The sequence below is a fragment of the Mytilus edulis genome, chromosome 12, assembly GCF_963676685.1.
Source record: "Mytilus edulis chromosome 12, xbMytEdul2.2, whole genome shotgun sequence".
Lineage (NCBI taxonomy): Eukaryota > Metazoa > Mollusca > Bivalvia > Mytilida > Mytilidae > Mytilus > Mytilus edulis.
In genome coordinates, this window is record NC_092355.1 from 78,411,827 (window position 1) to 78,436,300 (window position 24,474).

General features: G+C 33.1%; 1 long non-coding RNA gene across 4 annotated transcripts; it reads left to right on the forward strand.

Annotated features, from left to right (window-relative positions):
* Window positions 1-1,417: 1,417 nt before the first annotated feature.
* LOC139497234 (uncharacterized) lies at window positions 1,418-23,560 on the forward strand. Of its 4 annotated transcripts, none has more exons than XR_011657727.1 (6): window positions 1,418-1,515; window positions 17,906-17,954; window positions 19,020-19,083; window positions 20,871-20,953; window positions 21,195-21,313; window positions 23,478-23,560. It is a non-coding gene; the product is annotated as an uncharacterized lncRNA (long non-coding RNA). The 4 variants fall into 4 exon arrangements; XR_011657725.1 differs by having other exon boundaries at window positions 19,033-19,083; XR_011657726.1 differs by lacking the exon at window positions 1,418-1,515 and adding an exon at window positions 15,477-17,167.
* Window positions 23,561-24,474: the final 914 nt, after the last annotated feature.

The following is a 24,474-nucleotide window of genomic DNA, read 5'->3' on the forward strand; positions in this document are numbered from 1 at the left end:
CTTGTTTCGAATCTAACCAATAAAATAAAAGGCTGATATAAACGCTGGTTCTGAATCTAAGCAATAAAATAAAAGGCTGATTTAAACGCTTGTGTTGAATCTAACCAATCCTGCACAAGACTCATACGACCGCTTGTTATATATAATAATGAATATGACTAAAATGTGCAGAGGAAATGGCGACAAAAAAAGAAAAGAAAAAAGTAAAAAGGCAATCAAAAAAGAAGAGAGAATAAGTGGTTGCTTTAAAACATTATGAATAGAGAATAAATAGAAAAAAAAGAAAAAAAAAGACCCATATAAGGAATAGAATAAATGTGAAAAAAAAATCAAAGAAAACAGAAATGAAGAGCCCCCATCCAGATCCTCATTAACAGTTAGATTTTAAATGTATTTGTTCCTCTCATTATCATACCATCAATAAGACTCCAACATTTTAACTTGCAATAAGTGAACATACAGATAAAAGGTATTAATGCATGCAGCTTTACTTCATTTTAACAACAGCTACCTTTGCAATTTAAATATGAAAATATGACTCAACTGTTTGCATTATTTCATAAAGATTCGCATTATAAGTAAACGCTAACATATGAAAAATCGGTGTCTTCTCATTTATCCAACTTTTTAAAATAAGGTATTCTCATTTAGCCAACTTTTTATTTTTGTTGATTATAGGGTTTTTTGTTTAGTAATAATAAGGTGTCTTTTAAAATTTGACAGTAGATTTGTTCCTGTATGTTTTTATATTATTTAAAAAAAAATATATATATATATATATAATAGGCGAAAGTAAACTTGTTACATTTTACTTTTAAATAAAATTTAGTATATTTTAGATAATAAATAAATGTTTCATCATTTAAACAGAAGAAACCCACACATCTGTAATATTTGTTCATTGGAGGTTTTGCGTTATTTGCATTTATACTAGTAACATGTATATTTAGTATAGCATTTTTACTTCCCAATCTGGATAGCCTTTGGTAGTATCATATTGTTTCAATATCCATTAGTTAGTAATCAGACCTACATTTTGCCATCAAGTTCAAGCACCATATGTATTCATGCCATATACAACCGATCGGAACTAGACAGTGACATGATTGCTTCAATTTAGCACTGTTCAATAAGGTCAATTTTCCATATTCAATCATGTGTTCCACCTTTTGAACCCTTTGTTCTTGATTACCTTTGATCTCATCTATCCAATTTTTTTTTACCTGTACTACCTATAATTTTAAAAAGTTGTATAAATGAGAATGAACCGAAAAATCACAAACTAGTTTGCATTATGTACAAACCCCTTTTAAACGTTGATCTTTGGTATCGGTTCAATAAACACATATATGTTATATTGCATTGATGGGTCTTGTATTACATACTAGATACCCGTATGTAGAAATGAATTGTATTACATACTAGATACCCGTATGTAGAAATGAATTGTCGACAATGTTTATAAAGGAAACGAAAATGGAAATTCTCTTTTAACCAACAGGACTACTTTTAAAGGTAATTTCAGTAAGCTCTGTTGAAAATTTATTTAAAATATCAATATGATATTAAGTTGTTTTCCATTTGCTTGATGTTTTTTGCTTTTGAGTTTGCCTTTTGATAAGGGACTCTCCGATTTATTTTTTTCTTTGAGTTCGACCTTTATTTTAATTCTTTTTAATATTGAGCGCCTGCTTCAAATACTTTACACCTCTGTTTCCTCCTCCCTCTATAAAAGCCTTCATCTGCTAATGCATGGTGCTAAATGTCATATGTTACAAGTATGTATACCCTTTGAGCCTCATTCTGGAATATGAGAAGACAAATATTCATGTTACTATTTTATTAAGTTATCATAGTAAATCAAAGAGAAAAGCTGGACCTCATAACAAAACTTGTAAAGCCTCGTAAGATGTACATATTGTTTTGTTTAAAATACACTTATAAACAAGTCTTGCAGGTATTTCAATCGTCTTTGTGTAACTCGCCCATGAATGATTTGAAATAACTATCAGTGCTATTTCAATGGGTTGCTTACAAAGGTAAATCTATTTAAAGGTCCATCTAAATAAGAATACATAACTTCCTATTTCATTGTACACGCAATTTGAATGATCCAGTAAAGTGACCTAAACAAAAAATGTCCCAAATGACATACCGAATTAGACTTATTACCGGATTTGTATTAACATGAGGTACACGGCGGGTGCCGAATGTGGAGTAGGATCTGTTAATCCTTTCGGAGCACATGAGATCAACCTCAGTTTTTATGGGGTTGCTCAGTCTTTAGTTTTCTATGTTGTTTTTTGTGTACTATTATTTATCTGTTGGTATTTACTTTTATAGCCATGGCGTTGTCAGTTTGTTTTCGGCTTATAAGTTTGAATGTCCCTCTGGTATCTTTCGCCTCTCTTTTATTGATTTATTTCCTCTGTATGACAACACCTACACAAAAACAACAATTAAAACTTAAGGCACAAATCATTCGTCCTTTTTTTAGGTATAGTTAAACATTGTCCATTAAAAAAAATATTAAAAAAAGTAAACAACATTGACATGACATAGTATGCGTAGTAAAGACGGAAAATTAGCATCTATCTAGAGTACTATTTGTAGTAGCAGGCGCCTTCCGGAGTGTCATTGAACTTATAGACAGGACATTTTTTTGCCCTCCTCCTTATTTCAAAATCCAGACAGGACCAACATTGAGAATGCATAAGAGGGGGGCGACTTCCAGTCATGTTCCAGTGATTCCCTAACTAACCAAGTTTTTCCCACAAAAAGGGGGGAGGATGGACCCCATGCCCTCCTCCCAAATCTGCCTCTAAGTTTTAACTAGTATATCTTTGACTCAGGCCCGTAGCCATGACATACCAAAAGGGGGGGGGGGGTATTTGGACTTGCAAACTCAACTTTAACAGTCACAATTCAAACAGAACCTTGAGTTTAACAGTGCTTGTATTTGTTTTCAAGATAAGGCTATGTTTGACTACCCAATAGGGTCTTTCATGTGACGGTCTGTACAGAGACAATTCACAAATTGTACAGAGTATCAATGGCACTGGCTACAATTACCTTGAAACCAAGTGACATATAATACTGTATAGTTATTGTTACGTCGGACATTAACTCTCGTAATGCTAGCTAGGCTTGGTTAGTAAGAGATTAATTACAAATGTAACAATACTATTTGTGTTTCGGTTTAGGTTGTGTTATTGTTATGTTAGATATTAAAATTTAAACCAACTTGATCCTGATTTTTGGGTACCACGATTTCCCGCGAAATACGAGAAAAACGTAACATCCCGAAAACAAGATGATATATCCTGAGAAAAGAAATTTTAATGGTGTTTTAGGTGTTTTTTTGCTTCAATTAGTGTAACAGCATACAATGATTAAGGTTTATGGCGTTCATAATTAATAAAAGTACACGGAATCTTCAGAAAATCATTTTTTATGTCTTGTATGCAAATTCCTTGTTGAAAACAATATGGCGGACGTTGTATATTGTAAGGTAAATAACTCGACTTGAAAGTAAAGTAATGTAGTACTGTTGGCTCACTGAGGATTTTGTGTTGTAGGATTTCGGCAATTTATTTGTGATCTGGTGCATTTGTATTATCTAATTGTGATAATATCAAACAAACCATACAATTATTTAAAGTCCAAAATAAGATATATACAAAATTTGCCATCTATTTTTTCTTAAAAATTTTAGGTGCATTCTCTATTATTTGTTCCCTAAATGTCAACATCTTTCTGTATAATAAACATTGGAAATAGTGTCCATGGTGTACCCTTTATAAAAATCATGTTTTGAAAACAATTCCTTAACTTTGAATAATGAAACATATTGATTATAGAAACATGCACCAGTAAAAACATATAGAATAGGGGAATGGAGCACTTATTTCGTAACTGAATCTTAAAATACACCTTAAATCATTGGTGTTATTGTCAATGGTGAGACCATTTCGATAGGACTAAACTTAACGCTCACCCAGTCGCCCATGGCGACCAGATTTTCAGCTGGGCGAATATATTTTATCATCCTGATCGCCCAGCTGGCGACTGTAAAAAAAAATTGAAGTAAATCCCATTTGTACCCTTTCCCCCGCGATATTAAGGAAGACTGTTCCCAATAGGAAACCTGTTTGTCTTTTCAAAGCGATATAGTAATAAAGAGAGTATTTCCGAAAACCAGTAGGTTCTTTCTAATAACCTAAACCCAGTCGGACAGCTATGTTTTCAATCCGAGGTCACGATATGGCATATATAATTATACTTCCTTCTTTCAGCATGTTAGGTTAAATTTTCTATGATTATTTCATTATTGAAGAGTGTTTTCTTCTAAACTGTTCAATAAGCATTGGGAAAGGGATGTTTTCTAATTGTCCTGGGAGTTATTACAAGCCTGTTAGACGATAACTTGTCCTTGAATCGCTATTTACAAAAACAATTAACGAAAAAACGAAACGCAAAATCTCGAAAATAAATATCCCAATAGCTAGTTTGATAACCAATCTTCAATAAAAACTTATTGCAAAATATATTTTGATCAACACTATTAGAGGATGGCTTGGATTGAAATAGTATTTATTGTTCAAAGCCATATTGTCAAAGTTCAGGTCAACAGGAAGTTGATAAAAATTAAAGGTTACAATACACCATTAGAATTTATGGGCGCAGCCATTTTATGAGCATAACATGGTATTCAGAATTAAGAGTATGGCGAATCCTGTTTGGTCGATATGTGCGCCCGTTATTTTTTATTATTAGAGACTTAGTGCACTCTGCTTTATACAAAAGGCAAAATAAAAATTATTCCGTAGCCCTAAAGGCACTGAGATGACTTTCAACGCTAGGACAAGACAAGTATTTTTAAGGGCAAAATTGATAGGCATGGGAGATAAGTACAAAATACGCTAAGAAAAGCAACGCGAACCTATATTTTTTGGACCAAAAAATACTGTCCTAATAACTTTTCTTTGATTCTAGCAAGGTTTCGTTAAAAAAATCAACTTTCTAAAGTCTGTATCTCGAAAAAGGCTACCATTGTCGCCTATGGGGAAATTAATTGTTTATTTCAATCTAAAGGGAGTCAATTTTGGTAGGAAATAACCTAAAATAAATATTGTCAAATCTTATAATACATATCTGGTGGCAATAATTCAAATATTATAAGTTTTATTAGAAAAACTGTTTTGTTCCATACCAGGAACATACATTTAAAGGAGAAACTGAATCAAAGAAATTTATATTTGAACCTAAACAAGACTGTTCCTCCTGATTAACTTCTTGTATTTATGATCCTCCTAACATTGGAGCACTTTACAAATGCTTTTATTTTTAACAATTATGGAGAAAAAAGTGACAGTTTTTAGCTTCTGCAATATCTGCAATGTATTGTTGCATCAAAATAAAATGATCCTCTCCTGTCTCACCTGTTATATTTATAAAACTCCTTACTTAGGAGAACTTTGGTGTGTACTTAAAAAAATACTATTTTTTTGTAACAATTTAAATGACAATCTAGTAACTTACAACAACATAAATTGTTGAACAAGTAATACAAATTTTGCTTATATATATATCTCTATCTTTCAAAACTGCTTGTTTATTTTCAAAGAATGGTATATAAAAGTTATAAAACATTGAAATTTCTGATGATTATTTTCCTAACCAAATGTACAAGTGTGTTTACATAAACATCAAAATGATATGCTTTGCTTCATGGTATGATAATTTGATAAACAAAAATCTGACTGGAACCAACATCAAGAACAAATTAATTTCTGAATATGGTTGGAATACAACTTATGTTCTCCAGCTGAGCCTATAGTTAGCAATATTCAAGGTAATTTATACAAAGTATCCTTACAATCTGGGTTATTGTGCTAAAGTGCCCTTTCAGAAAAGGAGCACTCTTCTTCCCTGAGATTCAAGCTGGAACACTGTTAGTATAAAGTATATTATAAAAAGTAATTCTCAGTTTTATTTTCTTTTAGTCTTTAAGTATAATTTAAAGATTAGTTGGGCACCTAAAATTTCCGTTGGGCCCCTGAAAAAAATATTTTAGGGGCCCAGCTGGCCCCTAGAGAAAAACAGTTAAGTTTAGTCCCTGGTACTGACACCATTGACCAATTTAGTAACACCACTGAATATATCATGACAATCAGCATTGTTTTGTGTTTCTTTCATGTTTAACAAGCTAAACATCATATTATTTATGAAAAACAATACTTATTTAACAATGTTTTAACAATATCATGTATTACATGAATGAAAGTGTTTTTAGGTCGTGTATGAAGGATTAATAGGTATATTATTATCATTTAATCTTATACAATTCACATATATTCAGTTTAAGTGTATTTTTTAGTATTTACAACGGCCATATTATAATTAGGACAGCCAACTTTTTTACGACAATGTATTCTGAAATTTATGTTTAAATAGAATGCACAGCTATATGAATAATGTCAATAAGTCATAATTTAAACCTAAACAACAAATTGGAACAGTTGTTTGATGTTAAACAATAATATTTAGTACATGAACCTAAATGTATGCTTTAAATTGGTAACACATTGACACGATTCTTTCAAAGGATGACCTAACATTGTTAAAAATGAAGAAACTCTTCATTTTTCCCATTGCATATTTCTGAATATCGTTGCTACCATACTTAAGATTAGCGGGACACATTTAAAAGTTTTAAACAATGACATCATTTTTCAAAATAATACCTCGTCGAAATTTGCACTTTTTTTATAATGACCCAATAAAGGCATATAAATAAGTTTATACCAACACAATTAATCATGTCATAAAGTTATGGTCATCATTTATAAATTACGGTCATCTTAAAACCAATTACGGTCACCCTTGTTATCAATCGCTGATTCTGTTACGGTCATCTCGATTGTGATTTACGTACTTACTTAAAGATACTTAAAGATGTTTTCCGGTACAGGATCCTCACGGTTCCTTTTCACCAGACTCATATATAAGGTCATAATTAGGGCCCCGACTAAAAGTCGGGTCGCCCAATAGTAATCAGTCTGTCCGTCCGTCCGTCCGTCTGTTCGTCTGTCCGTCCGTCCGTCTGTCCATCTGTCCGTCCGTCCGTAACACTTTCGTGTCCGCTCCATATCTAGAGAACCATTATGATTTCATACTTAATACTTAACATGATTATCAACCAACACCAGAGGGTGTGTCATGTTGTATGTACAACTTTCTAGTTCAAAGGTCAAGGTCAAAAACTTTGGTTTTAGTTGACAACCCTGTGTCCTGTGGTGTAGATCGTGTCCGCTCCATATCTAGATAACCATTATGATTTCAAAGTTTATACTTGACATCCATTTTAACAACCGCCAGAGGGCCTGTCATGATGTATGTACAACTTCCTAGGTCAAAGGTCAAGGTCAAAAACTTTGGTTTAGAGTTGACAACCCCGTGTCCTGTGGGATTGTGTCCGCTCCATATCTAGATAATCGTTATGATTTCAAAGTTTATACTTGACATCCATTTTAACAACCACCGGAGGGCGTGTCATGATGTATGTACAACTTCCTAGGTCAAAGGTCAACGTAAAAAAAACTTAGGTTTAGAGTTGACAACCCCGTGTCCTGTGGGATTGTGTCCGCTCCATATCTAGATAACCGTTATGATTTCAAAGTTTATAGTTGACATCTATTTTAACCACCACCAGAGGGCGTGTCATGATGTATGTACAACTTCCTAGGTCAAAGTTCAACGTCAAAAAACTTTGGTTTCAGTTGACAATCCTGTGACCTGTGGTGAAGAGTGTGTCCGCTCTATATCTTGAGAACCATTTTGATTTCAAATATTATACTTGACATCCATTTTAACCAACACCAGAGGGTGTGTCATGATGTATGTACAACTTCCTAGGTCAAAGGTCAAGGTCAAAAACTTTGGTTTAGAGTTGACAACCCCGTGTCCTGTGGTGAAGATCGTGTCCACTCCATATCTAGATAACCATTATGATTTCAAAGTTTATACTTGACATCCATTTTAACCACCACCAGAGGGCGTGTCATGATGTATGTACCACTTCCTAGGTCAAAGGTCTGTCTGTCTGTTGGTCTGTCCATCGCTAACAAATTTGATCCACACTATATTTTGAGAGGACAGCTGTTATTAATTCATACTTTATACCTGACAAACATTTTCAACTTAACATATATATAAACCAACACCAGAGAATGTGTCATAATGTATGCATCCTAGGTCTTAGGTCAGTCTGTCGGTCTGTCCATCCGTTCGTTGTTCTTAACAAATTGTGTCCGCTCTACCTCTCGAGAACCGTTAATATTTCATACTTTATACTTGGTGGGTCATAATATATTGAAGGCATAATTCTAAAAATATGTGACAAATATCAATTGGGCAGCACCTTTAAACATATTGTTCAAACATCAATCCATATATCCAGAAGTCACCTTAGAGTAGTCAACAATTAGTTCACATCATGCAGTCATATCACTATTATACTATGAAAGTAAGATGAGAATATTTATCAGTTTTAACTTAAAATCTTAGATTGAAATCTCACATGAGACTATGTAATAACTTCAAATAATGCTTCATATCAGATTATCCATACAACTTATTTACCCCACGTTATTGACAGCGGGGCCCACAGAGATGGCTTCCATCTCAATGATATCTAGTTATTGCTGTTACTGCTGCTTCCGGTTATAACTGCGCGGTAATCAGAACAATATAGTTCCTCATTTTTCCAATGATTGTCTAGTCTGTTTTAAAGGCATTAACAGACGGTGCCTTAACCACTTTTTCTGGTAGTTTGTTCCAGGTTTTTGCTATTCTCACCGTAAAGCTATTTTTCCTAAGATTATTATTAAACATTTGATGCATGATTTTAATACTGTTTGTTCTTGTACTGTGCCTATTCTCTGTGCTCGACATTAGTTTTAGGAAAGTACTAGTTTCCGGGTCATATTTATTGTGTATGATCTTATAAGTCTCAATCATGTCCCCTCTTATTCTTCTATACGCTAGTGTTGGTAATTTTAATTTCTTTAGCCTTTCTTCGTAGCTTAGGTTTTTATACGACCGCAAATTTTGAAAAAATTTTCGTCGTATATTGCTATCACGTTGGCGTCGTCGTCGTCGTCGTCGTCGTCGTCGTCGTCCGAATACTTTTAGTTTTCGCACTCTAACTTAAGTAAAAGTGAATATAAATCTATAAAATTTTATCACAAGGTTTATGACCATAAAAGGAAGGTTGGTATTGATTTTGGGAGTTTTGGTCCCACCATTTTAGGAATTAGGGGCCAAAAAGGGCCCAAATAAGCATTTTCTTGGTTTTTGCACTATAACTTTAGTTTAAGTTGATAGAAATTTATGAAATTTTGACACAAGGTTTATGACCACAAAAGAAAGGTTGGGATTGATTTTGGGAGTTTTGGTTTCAACAGTGTAGGAATTAGGGGCCAAAAAAGGGCCCAAATAAGCATTATTCTTGGTTTTCGCACAATAACTTTAGTTTAAGTAAATAGAAAATAATTAAATTTAAACACAATGTTTATGACCACAAAAGGAAGGTTGGTATTGATTATGGGAGTTTAGGTCCCAACAGTTTAGGAATAAGGGGCCAAAAAGGGACCCAAATAAGCATTTTTCTTGGTTTTCGCACCATAACTTTAGTATAAGTAAATAGAAATCTATGAAATTTAAACACAAGGTTTATGACCATAAAAGGAAGGTTGGTAATGATTTTGGTAGTTTTGGTCCCAACAGTTTAGGAATAAGGGGCCCAAAGGGTCCAAAATTAAACTTTGTTTGATTTCATCAAAATTGAATAATTGGGGTTCTTTGATTTGCCGAATCTAACTGTGTATGTAGATTTTGAACTTTTGGTCCCGTTTTCAAATTGGTCTACATTAAGGTCCAAAGGGTCCAAAATTAAACTTCGTTTGATTTTGACAAAAAATTAATCGGTTGGGTTCTTTGATATGCTGAATCTAAAAATGTACTTAGATTCTTGATTATCGGCCCAGTTTTCAAGTTGGTCCAAATCTGGGTCCAAAATTAAACTTTGTCTGATTTCATCAAAAATTGAATAAATGGGGTTCTTTGATATGCCAAATCTAACTGTATATGTAGATTCCTCATTTTTGGTCTTGTTTTCAAATTGGTCTACATTAAAGTCCAAAGGGTCCAAAATTAAACTTAGTTTGATTTTAACAAAAATTGAAATCTTGGGGTTCTTTGATATGCTGAATCCAAACATGTACTTAGATTTTTGATTATGGGCCCAGTTTTCAAGTTGGTCCAAATCAGGATCTAAAATTATTATATTAAGTTTTGTGCAATAGCAAGTCTTTTCAATTGCACAGTATTGCGCAATGGCAAGAAATATCTTATTGCAAAATATTGTGAAATAGCAATTTTGTTTTTAATTAGAGTTATCTTTCTTTGTCCAGAATAGTAAGCAAGAAATATCTAATTGTAAGAACTTTTTTTATTTGGAGTTATCTTTCTTTGTACAGAATCAACTTAAATCTTTGTTATATATACAATATGCAATACAATGTATATTCGCTTTTTACTACCAACTGATAAATTAAAATAATCTTTACCATTCAGTGATAACAAGCAGTTTTTTTACATCTTAATATTTTATGATGTATTTAAATGAGTAGTAATTGTTGCAAACTCCATTAGAAATTTTAATTGAGATTAGTTTTGGGATAAGGGAAAGGGGGATGTGATTAAAAAAATTGTGTTCAATTTTCTCATTTGAAATTTCATAAATAAAAAGAAAATTTCTTCAAACATTTTTTTGAGAGGAATAATATTCAACAGCATAGTGAATTGCTCTAAGAGAAAACAAAATTTTTAATTTCATTAAAACACATTCATTCTGTGTCAGAAACCTATGCTGTGTCAACTATTTAATCACAATCCAAATTTAGAGCTGAATCCAGCTTGAATGTTGTGTCCATACTTGCCCCAACTGTTCAGGGTTCAACCTCTGCGGTCGTATAAAGCTACGCCCTGCGGAGCATCTGGTTAAGTCCAGGTATTTGTTTCGTAGCTCTCTTTTGTACACTTTCAATTTTATCGATATATTCTTTCTTAAAAGGTGCCCATACTGAACTAGCATAATCTAGATGTGTTCTTACAAGTGTTTTATATAATGGAATAAAGATTTCTGCATTTAGATTTTTGAAAGAGCTGCTTTATGCCGCAAAGATTGAATTTGCTTTGTTTACTTTCTCACATATATGCTTTTTAAAGGATAATTCTTCATCAATGACTACCCCTATATCCTTCTCTTCTTTGCATCTGCTTATGACTTTTCCTAGTAGATTATATTTTTCAATATCTTGTTTTCATTTTTTTGCTAATATTTATATGTTTACATTTTTCAGGATGAAACTTGAGTAACCATGTATCACTCCATTTTTCTAGTTTGTCTTAATCCTTTTGTAATGTTTCATGGTCTCTGTCTTCCTTTATTATTCTAAAGATTTTTGTATCATCAGCAAATAAGTAAGCATCTGAGTTAATCCCTTTCGGTAAGTCATTGATGTAGAGTACAAACAAGAGTGGTCCTAGAACTGAGCCTTGTAGTATACCTTAGGTAACTTCCTTCCATTCCGATGCTTCACCATTTATTGAGACTCTTTGTTATCTATTTGAAAGAAAATCTCTTATCCAATCTAGTATTGGGTTTTGTATTCCATAATTTTCGATTTTCTTTAGCAGCCTTTTGTGTGGTACTTTATCAAATGCTTTCATAAAGTCTGTATATACACAATCTACCTCATATTCATCGTCTATCGCCTCTGTCCATTTGTCAATTACCTCTAGTAATTGCAATTATGTTGATCTCCCCGAGATACACCCATACTGCTTATTTGAGAATAACCTGTTAAGCTTCATATGCTTTATTATATGTTCTCTTATGATTTTCTCCAATATTTTACATACAACTGATGTTAGACTCACTGGGCGGTAATTTTTTGCTTGCGATTTGTTTCCTTTTTTTACATCTTCGCCGTTAAAAACCTTTTCCCTATTTTTTACAGTTTTATTTACATCCTTGGAACTTTTTTTCACTACTTCTTTATTTTTATCACTTTTCGGGCCCAGGGTGGTCCTCTTACCTTGTACTGGTATTCCCCCGATAATCATTGTTCTTGTAGCTGTTTTGCTTCTGTCCATAGTAATTTCTCCTGTTCCCTTTCACTTTGTGTCAGGTCGTTACTAACGTTGACTTTCTGATATTTTGGCATACCTCTAATATAGTGCATATTTTTGAATAGGGTGAGCTTTGAGTCTATACTTTTAAGATTAACCAATAAGGGTCTCCTATTTTTCTTGCTATCGTACTTCCCTAGCCTTTTGGTTTTCACTATATTTCCTTCCTCCAGGTCTATTTTTGCATAATAGAAAAGTTCATTTATATTCTCAATACCATGGTCTATTCTTTCTTGTTTAACTTCAGATTTATTTTCTGTAATGCCAAATATGATTACGTTATTCTCTCTGCTTTTCTTTTATTCATCTCTTCTATCACTGTTGTAACTGTTGCTTTCTTTTGTGGCCCTGTTCCCTTATTTTCAGCTTCTTCCATTTTTTTTTATGTACAGCAGCCCCTGTCTTAGTAGCTTCATCTTTAGCTATTTCTCTGATCATATCTTTATGACAGCTATTTTTAATTATTGATTCTTCTACTACTTCCAAAACTCTTGACTCGTCACATTTAGTGTCAACAGCTAATTCTATAGCTTGTATTCTCTGCTCATAATTTGCGATTATCTCCTTGCATCTCGCCTCTATCTTTAGATCAGTAACTATGTGTTCTTCTACTATCTTTCTACATGGGACGCAGAACCACATTGAGTCTGTTTTGCTTAAGAGGTCATATTCTGCTTTTGTTTTGTTAAGGCACTTGACACAGAAGTGATCCTTGCATCTCTGACATTCTAGAAGTTTAGCATTTAGGTCTTTATATACTGTTGAGCAGATTTTACATTCCCGTGGTTTTTCGTTCATTACGTCAACGGATGTACCTCTGTTTCGTCTAGATATTATAACGCCTACTCTTGATAGTTGATAGAGCTTCTCTATCTATTATCTAGTTGTGACAGTGATAATGTGATTTTAGGGCTTCCCTAAAAATCTAATTATACACCTATTTGTTTTTGATGTATGATAGAGCTTCTCTATCTTACTCTTAAGATTAAAATAACTGTCCTTGCATGTATAGTAGGGCTTCCCTAGCTATTTCTGTTATCTTATGATATCCTTTGATATCCCCTTGAGCTTGTAGTATAGGGCTTCCCTATCCTAAATAAAATATAATCAACTCTGGTTTGTATACTCTTTCCAGACTGGGACACCTTTGTTTATATTATAGGGCTTCCCTATTCTAAATAAAAATGTTTTCCACTCTCGCTTGTACTCTTTCCAGTATGGGTCATCTTTGTTTATTTTATAGGGCTTCCCTATAATTAATTTCCTTTTATTTTTTTTCCTGAATTCTCCGATATATTCTCGACAAAAATGACAATAGTTATTTAGTTATTATTGTTTCTATTAGTATTTTTATTATTTTTATTCAACAAATAATATTATAATATTGGTCAAATAGTTTTTTTTAAAGTATTTATTGTTTTAATATATGTTCTTCAAGATAACAGTTTAGTTGTGCCAAAGGTTAAGAACATAGTTCAATGGTTCCATGTTTAGAAGAAAAGTATTCAATTATATGAATTTAACTGCAGCATCACTTGTTTGGGATGGCTGTCTTTAATTGTTCCACCTGACCAAAAACTTGTAAAACATGCACCAAAAGCACATACTGGATGTACTGAAGCTGCCATTGAACAACAACATGAGCAATGAATAAAAGAAAAACAAATGATATGTGGTATCCATTTATGACACAAAATCAGTACATGCACAGCAAAAAATCACACACGAATAGCAAAGGAACAGTGTTCTTATTGCTGTTCTTAATCTGAAAGTTACAGTCAGTCAAAGGTAATACTTGTACAACAATTTTTTTTGTACAAGTAGAAGTAAATAATATATACTTATATAAGTTAATAATAGTTTGAATAATCTACCCTTAATTTTCTAAAAAAAATATTTGTAAAAGTATTTTTTTTCCTAATCCCACAACAATTCTCCAGTTTTGAGATGTAGAAACATGACTTTAACAATTATTCTCAGGTTAGCTCATAATTTTTGTTTAACTTTCAATGTTTCGTCTCATTGATTCAACAAAGAAACTGATTGCGCAAAGGGCAAGGCCTTCAAAAATTGCCCCTTGGGGGCTTGTAAATGAGCAGTGCTCTTAAGATAACAGACAAATGAGATTTTAATTGGCCATGAAATTACTTAAATGATTAGTAAAGACATCTGCAAAGGACAGACAGTTAAAAATTCTATTAAAGCAAAGAAGTCCTAAAAATTAAAGAGTATCATGATAAATCATCTCATCTGGGCCCACAACAAACTCAGCCTTTTTCATATTCGGCATTAGAAAATCGAGACTATAACAAAATTCGTAATTATACTTTTTGCTATTAAGACTCCTGAACAAAGTTTTTGCTCAGTTCTTATTATTTTTCTTCTTGTGATCTATTTAGGCGTATTTTGAGGGGCCAACAGAAGGGATGAATTTACTATGTCTATAGAATCCTATGGGATTTTTTTTTAAATTTTCAAATGACTATAACTTGAAAACAGTAAGTGACAAACACACATGGTTTTCAGTAATGATCACAGGACCAGAAAACAAATCAAATTAAATTTAGGTTGAGTCCATGGGGTCACCCCACCCAACCCCTTATGTTTGAGAACTTAAAAACAGTCAAGATCCCCACCCCTAAACCATATATATGCTTACATTGTATATGGTACAATAAAACAAATCAAATGAAATAAGGTGAGTCCCCTGGGGTCAATCCCACCCCTTGTTGTTTGAGAACTTGTTAACCATTGAGATCCCCACCTATAAACCATATATATTCTTATTCAGTACAATAAAATAAATCAAATGAAATAAAAGTTGAGTCCCCTGGGGTCAATCCCACCCCCTTGTTGTTCGAGAACTTGTTAACATTTCAGATCCCCTCACATTAACCATATATATTTTTGTATGGGACAATGAAATAAATGAAATGAAATATAGAGGAACTCCAGAGGGGTCAGTCACCCCACCCATTTCTTTTTGAAAACTTTTAAACAATCGAGATCCCCACCCCTAAACCATATTCATTTTTGTATATGGCAACAAAACAAATCAAATGAAATAAAGTGGGAGTAAGGTCAGCTCCACCCCCTCATGTTTGAGAACTTGGAAACGGTCAAGATCCCCACCCCTAAACCATATATTTTTTTGTATGGGGCAACAAAACAAATAAAATGAAATAAAATGGGAGTCCCTTTGGGTCAGCCCCACCCCACCCCTCTTGTTTGAGAACTTGGAAATGGTCAAGATCCCCTACACTTAACCATATATATCATTGTATTGGACAATAAAACAAATCAAATGAAATAGAAGGCCAATCCCCAGGTGTCACTCACACCCCCTTGTTGTTTGAGAACTGGTAAACGGTTGAGATCCCCACCCATAAGGCATAAACAATATATATTTTTGTATGGGACAATGAAATAAATGAAATGAAATATAGAGGAACTCCAGAGGGGTCAGTCACCCAACCCATTTCTTTTTGAAAACTTGTAAACAATCGAGATCCCCACCCCTAAACCATATACATTTTTGTATGATGCAACAAATCAAATGAAATAAAATGGGAGTCCCTTTGGGTCAGCCCCACCCCTCTTGTTTGAGAACTTTGATATGGTGATGATCCCCTACTCTTAACCATATATATATTGTTTTACTGGACAATAAAACAAATCAAATGAAATATAGAAGAAGTCCACAGAGGTGACTCCACCCCCTTCTTTTTGAAAACTTGTATATGGTTGTCATCCCCTACCCTTAACCATATATAGTCTTGTATTGGATATTAAAACAAATCAGATGAAATAAAAGGCTAGTCCCCTAGGGTCACTCTTACCCCTATCTCCTGCTTGTTTTAGAAGTTGTAAACTGTCTAGATCCCCACCCCTGAATCATGAATATTGCTGTACATGATTTCAAGAAAATTTGAATGACATACAGGTGTAATACCTAGACGTCACTTGTGCATATCACTTTACTAGACCAGACAAATTTGTATTGGACTTTGCCCAATGTCAGGCGACCGTGGGTGTGGGAATGACTAATTTTGCGCGCTATGTTTAGGAGACTTCGTAGCAGCATCCTGTAATAATTATTTCTTGTATAAAGTATTTTTTTTTAAGTAGGACAAACGTTAACAACGCAATCTACACGACAAGTTACTTGTCATAAGCTAAACAAGTATATAAAATTGAGAATGGAAATGGGGAATGTGTCAAAGAGACAACAACCCGACCATAGAAAAAACACAGCAGCAGAAGGTCACCAACATGTCTTCAATGCAGCGAGAAATTCCCGCACCTAGAGACGTCCTTCAGCTGGCCCCTAAACAAATAAATACTAGTTCAGTGATAATGAACGCCATACTAATTTCCAAATTGTACACAAGAAACTAACATTAAAATAATACATTTGTTAATACAAGACTAACAAGGGCCAGAGGCTCCTGACTTGGGACAGGCGAAAAAATGCGGCGGGGTTGAACATGTTTGTGAGATATCAACCCTCCCCCTATACCTCTAACCAATGTAGAAAAGTAATCGCATAACAATACGCACATTAAAATTCAGTTCAAGAGAAGTCCGAGTCTGATGTCAGAAGATGTAACGAAATAAAATAAACAAAAAGACAATAATGCATGAATAACAACAGACTACTAGCAGTTAACTGACATGCCAGCTCCAGCTAAATTAAACTGACTGAAAGATTATGATTTCATCATGTGAACATCAGGCACAATCCTTCCCGTTAGGGGTTTAGAATCATACCATCATAACATACATGTTCAGACATGGTTCAACCGATATTTATCTGAAACTGAAATTAAGCTATTTTATATTTTCAGTTTAAAGATATACTGTCCATTTTTATTTGATTCAAATCCAGTGAATTTATAACTTGGTAAAGGTAAGTGAACTGTTTTATTTCTGCCTGAAAGATCTACTGTTCGTTTTTATTTGATTCAAGTCCAGTCAATTTATTACTTTAGTAAAAGTAAGTGAATATTATAGTCAAATTGTATTGGAACGTTTGGTTATTTATTTTATCAAATGAAATTCAGAAATATATTTCAATTGTAAATGTTAAATATTCTTAAAGGGGAGATAATCAAGAAATAACTGGTGAATTCTAAGGAGCATTACACCAGCGCTTATTTCTGTTCTTTTTTGTCCGCACCATATGTAGATATGATTTAAAATTATTCAAGCTACTCTTCAAATCTTTCCATTTTCATCACTTTGATTTTTAATTCTTTTTAAACAGGATTAACATTTTACACTCATCTACTTTTGTGAAAAAAATTGGAAACAAAAAATAACATGACATCATTATAAAATTAATTGCATTTGGGAGTCCAAACCAAACAAAACACAGCAATTATTACAATGTGAGTTGCTTAAAAAGTAAGAATTTTTAAGAAGTCACTTGTGGTGTAGGAAAGAAAGATTGGATGTTAATGTCAATGAGACAGCAACCATTCAATGAAAGAGGTCAACATTGTATTCAACCTATGAAAACTTAGTACTTACATTAATGAGCAACACAAGTGCCACATTTTTAATTTTGTGTTTTGTGTACTGTTGTTTGTCTTTTTCTTTTTTAGCCAAATTCTTATTTTGAACATCTATTATTTGTATTTATTAGATCTGTGTCCAGTAAATGTGATCCTTGTCCAGTCACGTTACTATTGTAGGTAAGTGTACAGTATATGTGAACTTACACATATGATTATTTACTATTGAAATTTGTTTCCAATGTAAAATATTCAAACTTTATAAGGGGAGATAATCAACATATAGTTTTTACATTCAAAATACCATAACACCAATGTTTTTATAGTATGATAGTAAACAAGACACAAATAATGTGATGACATCATTACAATGTTGTTTGCCTTCAAAAATAGATTGGTTGAACTTAAGCATTGAACTTGTGCTAAAGAAAAATACAGTGAGCTAAATTTCAATGAGACAGCAACCCAACAAAGCAAGAATGGAGAAGTGTACAGGTCAATATATATAATAGATGTGTACAGGTCAATATAGAGTCAACAATCAAAAATAACCTCACATGACAAGGCCTACATTTTCATAAATCTGGCCATAAAATTTAAGATCATTCATGTTAATGAAATAACTAAGAAAAATTCATGGAAGCCATAGATTCTAACACTCTGGATAAAATTCGAATATCAAAGCCTAGGCCATGTAGGCCATGTGTAAATTTCAAACAATCTATGGCTTCTATGAATTATTTCAATTCTAATAGGACAAATACGGTCATAAAAAAACTGAAGCGAGTTTGGGTATCCTGTGTGTGTTCTTTTTGACTCCTTGTTCTATATAGCATTCTAATACATCTGTATCTTGCATGGATTATTTGGTGAATAACCACTTGAAAAAATCTTTTTAATTCTTTCAACATTTTCAATTCTCAAACCCAACATTTGCAATTTTTATTTTCATGTTTTTCACGTAAGCTTCTGTCAAATCCAAAGATGACATTTCATAACTAAGGAGCCGCCATGTTGCTGAAATCAGATAACCTTCAAATAATGCAAAAAAAATAGAAAATAAAGCAAAACTTACCTCAAAATCAGTTTTAAAACAATATCATACGAATTTCGATGGTTTAAACAACACACACACATTGATATATTTATATAACAAGTACGAATGAAGTATTTTAAAGTCATACTTCAATTTTTCAAATGTATCCTGCTTAAACAAGTAAATTATATATGATTTATACATTGTAGTTTTTTTTCACAGATGCTTTAGATGATGGCACAACCTCACTTATAAATTAGGCTGACCTCAGAGGTACATAAGTATTTATCTTATATTATGTATTGTATAATATATGTTTTTAAAGACAAATCATTTCCTAAAAACCGCCTCATTGATCTTCAGGGTGTTGTGGTATATTGTGTTCAACTTAAGTGTGTGAGGTGGTGGGTTTGAACTGTGGGCAGTTCAATCAAAGACTTGAAAATTAATATTTGCTGCTTCTTCAAAATGAAGTTTTCACATCTGTCTTACAGCAACTTCCTGTTTTCACATCTGTCATACAGCCACTTCCTGTTTTCACATCTGCCATATAGCCACTTCCTGTTTTCACATCTGCCATATGGCCACTTTCTGTTTTCACTTCTGCCATATGGCCACTTTCTGTTTTCACTTCTGCCATACAGCCACTTCCTGTTTTCACATCTGCAATACAGCCACTTCCTGTTTTCACATCTGCCATACAGCTACTTACTGTTTTTACATCTGCCATACAGCCACTTCCTGTTTACGCATCTGCCATACAGCAACTTCCTGTTTACGAATCTGCCATACAGCCGCTTCCTGTTTTCACATTTACCATACAACCACTTCCTGTTTTCACATCTGCCATACATCCACTTCCTGTTTTCACATCTGCCATACAGCCACTTCCTGTTTTCACATCTGTCATACAGCCCCTTCCTGTTGTCACATCTGCCATACTGCAACTTCCTGTTTTCACATCTGTTAACCAGCCACTTCATGTTTTCACATCTGCTATACTGCATCGTCCTGTTTTCACATCTGCCATACTGCAACTTCCTGTTTTCACATCTGTCATACAGCCACTTCCTGTTTTTATATCTGCCATACAGCCACTTCCTGTTTTCACATCTGTCATACAGCCACTTCCTGTTGGTTGATAGTTTGAAATAATACAACACTCATTGTACAATGAACATTTCTTTTTCTTTGCATCTATATGGAAGGGAATGCTTTTATATCTGATGAGCAGCTTGGTAATGTTGATTTGTAGAATGTTAGCAATTTTTGTTTCTACAGTGCAACTTCTTTCTGTTAACCAATAGTTTGAAATTATACAACATTGATTGTACAGAGAAAATGTTCATGGAAATGCATGTTATGATAAACAATGATACAAGTATGCCTAGATAAAAAAACAAAGATATAAACAATTACAGGACGTCCATCAGCCTTCAACAATAAGCAAAACCAATGCCATACGATGATGAGGAGTTGTGGTATGATTAACATTGATACAATTATTCCTTATCCATAGGACACAGTTATAAACAATAACAGGACGTCCATCAGCCTTCAACAATGAGCCAAACCCATACCATATAATCATCTATAAAAAGCCTTGGTATGATAAAATGTAAAACATTTCAAATGAAAAAACGCACAGCCTACTACAACAATGAAGTAAAAACAAATATGGTACAAAATTATAGGTCCTGGCTGCAGACAGGCACATAAAGAATAAAAAAAAATATTGAATTTAATGTAGATATAGGAAGATGTGGTGTGAGTGCCAATGAGACAACTCTCCATCCAAATAACAATTTAAAAATTAAACCATTATAGGTTAAAGTACGACCTTCAACACGGAGCCTTGGCTCACACCGAACAACAAGCTATAAAGGGCCCCATGATTACTAGTGTAAAACCATTCAAAACGGGAAAACCAACGGTATAATCTATATATGACTTCTAGTTGATTATAGACAGTGTTTCGAGAAGCTGAAAAATGATATTTAATATTCAGATATTTTTCTGTGTGTCTTAATGCTGGTAAATAAAACTTTTGAAATTGCTAGGTCTGGGAAAGTGCAATAGATGTTCTGGTGTTCGATGGAAAGAGTCCCACCCTGTTTGTAGAATACATTTGTACCTCATTTAGGTATGTGATTAGATTTTTAAGGTTTTGAGTTCAGTTCATTAAATTAAATAGTGCAGAAAAGTTGAGATAAACTACTGTTTCAATGCTATTATATATTATTTGAATGAAATAAGAAGATGAAAATATTAGGTCAGTATTTTACCACCCATATTGATCATGTATTTTCAATAGGCAATAACACAAATACCTCAATTAAAATTCAACAGTATATACTGAATATAACTTTTCTTTTCTATTTTAGGCTATAATGGAGGATTGGAATAGTGTAAGATTTACTTAATAGTCTCCTTGCCACTTGTTGTTTTGTTCCCCATTATTGTACAATTAGTTTTAGCCGCTATAATGGAGGATTGGAATGAGGTAAGATTTACTTAATAGTCTCCTTGTCATGTGTAGTTTTGTTCCCCATTATTGTACAATTGGATACAAGTATGTGATAACTTGAGATACAAACTAGTAGAATTCTAAGTGAACTACCAAACTACTTATTCCAAAAACAAAAAAAATACAAAACTGGGACAAAGCAAGGTGCACTCGAAAACATTTGACACTTTTACTCATTACACGGGTGACACAAAAAGGATTTGAATCAGTATTCAGTAACTGAACAAAACAAACAAAAATGCAGTTTAAAAAATTAAGCGAATATTTTTCAAGTATGAATGTACATGATGTATGAGGGGGTGGACAACCTCTGAAGGAGGTGGGAGGTGGGAGGCGGTACTGTAGGTTGGAGAGAAAAAGAAGATTCTAAAAGTTGGTGGTGGGAAATAGTGTATTAATTATGTAGTACCTTCAGAATCCTTGTTTACTATGTCAAATATGTAACTCTAAGTAGGTCTGTAGGGTTATTTGAAAAAAATATTGGGACAATTTTTCTAAATAAAAAAAATAAAAATACAGAAGTTATTTCCCCTTGTCATTGTTAAGTTTATATGAGTTGAATAAGACCAATCTATTTTATGGTATAAAGAGCTAACTGATCGATACAACACACTTTTTTAAAAGGACAAAAGTAGGGGCAATTAAAGGACTAAGTGAATGAAACACAACTACATGTCTTCAAAAGGCAATTAAAGGACTTAGTGAATGAAAAACACAACTACATGTCTTAAAAAGGACAAAAGTAGGGGCAACTAAAGGACTAAGTGTATAACATGTCTTAAAAAGGACAAACGTGAAAGTCCAGAAAATACTACAAGAAAGAAAATTCAAGGATATGCCAAATCTACTCTAGTCCATGATTTTATAAAAAAAATATTTTTTTGAAGGTTAACAATTTTGTCGAGCCTGCGACTGAAGTCCTGAAGTCACAGAAAGCTCGACATAGGGATAGTGATCCGATGGCTGCTAACGTCTTCAAAGCTTCATATTTTAGAAGGTTGAAGATCTGGATGCTTCATACTTTGTTACAGATGCCTCATGTTATGAAGTTTCCGTCAGTCACATGTACAATGTCCTTGACCTCATTTCCATGGTTCAGTGACTACTTGAAAACAATATTTTTTGTAATGTTAAATTCTCTCTTATTATAAGTAATAGGATTACTTTATTTGGTATGTGTTCCTTTGCAAGGTCTTCATGCCCGTTAGACACTTTTCACTTGACCTCGACCTCATTTCATGAATCAGTGAACAAGGTTAAGTTTTGGTGGTCAGGTCCATATTTCAGATACTATAAGCAATAGATCTAGTATATTCAGGTATGGAAGGACTATAAAGTGTATATGTCCAACTGGCAGGTGTCATCTGACCTTGAACTCATTTTCATGGTTCAGTGGTTACAGTAAGGTTTTTGTGTTTTGGTCTATTTTTCTTATACTGTATGCAATAGGTCTACCATATGTAGTGTATGGAATGATTGTAAGGTGTACATGTCTAGCTGGCAGGTGTCATCTGACCATGACCGCACTTTCATGGTTCAGTGGTCAAAGTTCAGTTTTTGAGTTTTGGTCTTTTTATTTAATACTTTATGCAATATGTCAACTTTATTTGTTGTATGGAAATATTTCATGATTTAAATGTCAATCGCACAGGTTTTATTTGACCTTGACCTCATTTTCACAGTTCATTGCTCAGTGTTAAGTTTTTGTGTTTTGGTCTGGTTTTCTTACACTATAACCAATAGGTCAACTATATCTGTTGTTTGGAAGAATTGTTAGCTGTACATGCCTTGACCTCATTTTCATGGTTCATTGGTCAATGTTTAGTTTTCTTGGTTAATGTTAAGTTTATGTGACAGTTGTGATAAAGCTTTTTATTTAGGACTATCAACATAATATCAATGATTAGTAAAGAAGGCGAGACATTTCAGTGTGTGCACTCTTGGTGTTTTTCTTGATAATATAAAATGCATAAATCCCTACAATTTTATGCTATTTAAAGAATTCCTCTCTGTCTGTTATTTGAAGGAAGGATACTACTGATTTATGTAGTCATTGCTAAACAGAAGAAAACATAATTATTACCAAATTTAACAGTAAGGACATTCATTACAATATATTTTTATTACGGTTTACTTACAGAAACTTACTACAGCTGCTGGGAATAGAGATATAGAAGCCTTAAAATTAAGCCTACAGAATGGTGCAGACATTGATTATCAAGATGTAAGTAAAATAGTCACATTCAAAACTACCTTATTTTAATAATTCATAGAAAAATCATTTGAAGATACAGCCTTTTATGGTACATGTACAAAAAAGACACAAAACTACATGTTACTTAAAATTAAAGCACAGTGAAACAGTGAAAACTATAAAAAACTTCAAAATGTTGAATATTGTACATAAACACACGACAACAATTTACTTTAGAACTATAATAACAGAAATATAAAAAATATAAAAACAAGTTGCTTCAGAACATAACAGATTGTACATAAGCAGTATAAAACAAACAAAGTTCTAAAAATTACTTCAGAACAGAACAAATTGTACACAAGCAGTATTAAACACTCAACTACAAGTTACTTCAGAACAGAACAAATTGTACATAAGAAATATAAAACACACAACTACAAATCACTTCAGAACATAACAGATTGTACATTAGCATAATAAAACACAAAACTACGAGTTACTACAGAACATAACAGATTGTACATTAGCGGTATAAAACACATAACAAGTTACTTCAGAACATAACAGATTGTACATAAGCAGTTTAAAACACTCAACCACAGGTTACTTCAGAACATAACAGATTGTACATCAGCAGTATAAAATCAGAACATAACAGATTGTACACAATCAGCAGTATAAAACACACAGCTACAAGCTACTTGAGAACATAACAGATTGTATAAATAAGCAGTATAAAACACACAACTGCAAGTTACTTCAGAACATAACAGATTGTACACAAGCAGTATAAAACATACAAATACAAGATACTTCAGAACATAACATTGTACACAAGCAGTATAAAACATAAAACTACATGTTACTTCAGAACATAACAGATTATACACAAACAGTATAAAACACATAACTACAAGTTTCTTCAGAACATAACAGATTG